Below are 4,528 nucleotides of genomic sequence, written 5' to 3' on the forward strand. Positions count from 1 at the left end.
ATCACATATTTGAAAGTTGATCACAGTCCTAGGCCACATAACAATGTCTTGATTAGGGAGTAGGGTGGTAGTGTGGCGAATTAACTGCAGGTTAAGGATCCTGGTTCCACCCTGGCTCCCCACTTGCAGGGGAGTCACTTCACAGGTGGTGAAGCAGGTCTGCAGGTGTCTATCTTTCTCTCCCCCTCTTTGTCTTCCCCTCCTCTCTCCATTTCTCTCTGTCCTATCCAACAACAACAATAGTAACTACAGTAATAAAACAATAAGGGAAACAAAAGGAAATAAATAAATATTAAAAAATTAAAAAAACAATGTCTTGATTAATAAAAAGCTGCAAATAAGGTAGCAGTCCCACTAAGTTGTCTAGGTGTATAGTAAGTAATCTGTAGCTTGTAGTTTTATGTAAAATAGTCTACGATGTTTACACAGTGACAAAATCACCTAACAACACATTTCTTAGGATATGTTCTCATCAAACAATGAATAACTATAGTTTTAACAATTCATATCAAAAGAAAGAAATGAGCTATGTCGCATTAGATGGTAAGCTAATTTATTATGATAAATGTTCTGCAATATATGCACATATGATATTACTACATTGTCAATTGACACTAAAATAATGTAACATGGCAGTTATACTTCAATTAAAAGATAAAAAAGCAAACAAAATACTTACCTGGCAGGGGAGATACCATGATCACGAAGGTGGTTTTCCCAGGGCGAGGCTTATCCATTGCACTCCGGATGTGCTGACCCCTGCGATTTCCCCAAATGTGGGAAACTCGACTGCATAATTTGTGGTAGTGGGGGACTGCGTTCGCACTCTCCCCTGAAAAAATAAAAAAATAAAATAAATAAAATAAAAAAGCAAACAAAAATTTTATTATAGCAGTAACAATAGGAGGAATAACATCTTGTACCTGTTCTCCAAATCCTGATTTTCACACAAAAGAAAAATGACATTGTTATGGACAATTGCTGCTTGTACATACAGTGGGACACATTACAGGAAAAGAATCCTCGATTAGGAAGATCCAAACTCATATAAAGATTTCTGGAAAATCTACCCTTCTTTCTTTCTAAGAAATAACACAAGCAAATATGTTCTGGAGAAGAGAGTGATATGTCTCTATCTTTAGTAATCTGTAACTTGAGAGATTTGTAAAGAATCCTCTCCAATATATATGCCAGCAGTGATGAATTTGTGGTTGCAAACAAAGTTATTATCTGAAAGTCTTGAGTTTTCTTTTCATCAAAGTACAGAGTTTATTTTTCAAGATGAAAGGGAGCACAGGCGGGAGGATATTTTTAGAGATAATGGAAAGCAATTGATAAAAGTGGGAGAGGTAACTCTCCAACATGAGGATCCAGCTAAGGTTGGTTATCATGTTTTTTTTATTTTTATTTATAAAAAGGAAACACTGACAAAAACAATATTAATTTTTTAAATGCATACACATACAAAAACAAACAACAACAAAAACAGGTACCCAGTCCTATTCTGGGTCCCTATATCACTACCTCAGTTTATTTCTTCTTATTCTCCAGTTTTGTTTGTTGATCATATAAGGCCAGTAGTGCTAACATGGGAAGTCAAAAACCCTGTGTCCCCAAAATGCTTCTGGTTAATGTGAGTTCCACCTCTGTAGACCTAGGAGACAGCCAGGTGCACTGCAATACTCCAGCCACACCTACCAGACCACCCCTCTTATCCCCTCCCCATACACACCACCACTACTGTCCCTTCCTTTTGGCTACCGATTGGTCTCTGGCATAGGTGTACAGTTGGGAAATCAGTGTGCTTGCTTTTCACACATTAAAAAAAAATTCTTGATTACCTTCAGGGTCCAGGTATTTGAAAATTAGAAGTTTCTTTTGTTATAAGGACCTTTGTCAGAAGCAAAACTCCCTGGGTAGTCCAATTGCTGTTGTCTTCAGGAGGTAAAATGTGTAATAAGAAACACAGGGAAGGTGAAACACATACAACAGAATTGTACTATTTTATTTTAGATAATTTGAACCATTGATTTTTTTTTTAATTGCCTCCAGAGTTATCGTTAGGGCTCAGTACCTAAACTGAAAACTCACTATTACTAGGGTCCATTTTTTATCTTTTATTGTTTTCTTTTACTTGATAGGACAAAGAGAAATTGAGAAAAGGGAGGGGATATGGAGAGGAAGAGAGACAAAGATATATGTGCAGCACTTGCTTCACCACTTGTGATGCTTCTTCTCATCCCCAAGCCCAGAAAGTGGGAACCAAGTGTAAGCACTTGGGTCCTAGCTCAATGGTAAGAACTCAGCCAGGTGAGCCACCACACAGGCCCTTAAATGATTTAATTTTCTTATCTGATCCCACTACAACATCCGGTCATGGTAACTGTAGGGACCTTCTCCCTATTCTCCACCTATCTGAATTTCTTTATTTTTTATTTATAAAAAGGAAACATTGACTAAACCATAGAATAAGAGGGGTACAACTCCACAGAATTCCCACCACCAGAACTCTGTATCCTATCCCCTCCCCTGATAGCTTTCCTATTCTTTAACCCTCTGGCAGAATGGACCCAGGGTCATTGTGGGATGCAGAAGGTGGAAGGTCTGGCTTCTGTAATTGATTCCCCGCTGAACATGGGCATTGACAGGTCGATCCATACTCCCAGTCTGCCTCTCTCTTTCCCTAGTGGGGAAAGGGAAGGGCTCTAGGAAAACAGGGCTCCAGGACACATTGATGGGATTGTCTGTACAGGGACGTCTGGTTGGCATCATGCTAGCAACTGGCACCTGGTGGTTGAAAGGAGAGTTAACATACAACGCCAAACAGGTTGTTGACTAATCATGAACCTAAACGCTGGAGTAGTGCATAGGAGGAGTTGGGTAGTCCTCCATTTTGTAGATAGCTAGTAGGCATATTTTAATTATATTCCAAAGGGCCTGTGGCTATACTAGTTTTTTTTTTTTTTCCTTTTTCTTTTTTCCCCTGAGCCTGAAATCTGATCTGCATGTGGATCCAAGGTATTTTCTGGGGAGATGATGTCATGGCTGGGAAAAGGACAAGAAAGCTGGATCAGGGAAGAGAATAGCTCCCAGATATGGGAAAGGGGTATAAATATTGTTGACTATAAACCCCATCGATCTAGGGTCCATATTCAGCTTAGGAGCCTATGGGACCTCTGCTTCCCTGTGGATCTGAGCTCACATTCTGTGGTCATGAGTAGGAACCATCCAAGCTGTCCCAATATCAACCCACCTTCTTAAGGTGTAGCATAGAGTATGTTGTCCATCTTGCCTTCGGAGGATGGGACATTCTCTACCATAGTTAATCCAGGTTGAGAGCGAGGTCCTATGGGGGTCCACAAAGGAGTCTGTTGTGTTGTTCCTGATAGAAATGACCAGTAATACCCATCACAGTTCCACCAAGCTTCCTTAAGAGAATAGAACAAACACTACAGTCATTGATCTGGAACCAGAAAACACCTAGAATTGCCAAAACCATCTTGAGGAAAAGAAACAGAAATGGAGGCATCACACTCCCAGACCTCAAACTATATTATAAAGCCATCATCATCAAAACAGCACGGTACTGGAACAAAAATAGGCACACAGACCAGTGGGACAGAATTGAAATACCAGAAATAAATCCACACACCTATGGACATCTAATCTTTGATAAGGGAGCCCAAAGCATTAAATGGAAGAAGGAGGCTCTCTTCAATAAATGGTGCTGGGAAAACTGGGTTGAAACATGCATCAGAATGAAATTGAACCACTTTATCTTGCCAGAAACAAAAATCAACTCCAAATGGATCAAAGACCTGGATGTTAGACCAGAAACAATCAAATACTTAGAGGAAAACATTGGTAAAATGCTTTCCCACCTAAAGCTCAAGGACATCTTTGATGAAACAAACCCAATTGCAAGGAAGATTAAAACAGAAACAAACCAATGGGACTACATCAAATTGAAAAGCTTCTGCATAGCCAAGAAAGAAGCTATCAAACAAACAAAGAGACCCCTCACAGAATGGGAGAAGATCTTCACATGCCAGACATCAGACAAAAGACTAATTACCAAATTTTACAAAGAGCTCAGCAAATTTAGTACCAAAAAAACAAATGACCCCATCCAAAAATGGGCAGAGGATATGAACAAAACATTCACCTCAGAGGAGATCCAAAAGGCTAACAAACATATGAAAAACTGCTCCAGGTTGCTGATTGTCAGAGAAATGCAAATTAATACAACATTGATATGCCACCTCACTCCTGAGGGAATGGCATACACCAAAAAGGACAGCAGCAACAAATGCTGAAGAAGCTGTGGAGACAGAGGAACCCTTTTGCATTGCTGGTGGGATGTAAATTGGTACAGCCTCTGTGGAGGGCAGTCTGGAAAACTCTCAGAAGGCTAGACATGGACCTTCCACATGATCCAGTAATTCCTCTCCTGGGCTTATACCCCAAGGACTCCTTAACACCCAACCAAAAAGATGTGTGTACTCCTATGTTCATAGCAGCACAATTC

General features: G+C 39.9%; 1 non-coding gene across 1 annotated transcript; it reads left to right on the forward strand.

Annotated features, from left to right (window-relative positions):
• The first annotated feature begins 671 nt into the window (after window positions 1-671).
• Window positions 672-835, forward strand: LOC132541496 (U1 spliceosomal RNA). Its single transcript, XR_009552661.1, has one exon. It is a non-coding gene; the product is annotated as a U1 spliceosomal RNA (small nuclear RNA).
• The last annotated feature ends 3,693 nt before the right edge of the window (window positions 836-4,528 follow it).

This window comes from Erinaceus europaeus, chromosome 11 (assembly GCF_950295315.1).
Source record: "Erinaceus europaeus chromosome 11, mEriEur2.1, whole genome shotgun sequence".
Classification (NCBI taxonomy): domain Eukaryota; kingdom Metazoa; phylum Chordata; class Mammalia; order Eulipotyphla; family Erinaceidae; genus Erinaceus; species Erinaceus europaeus.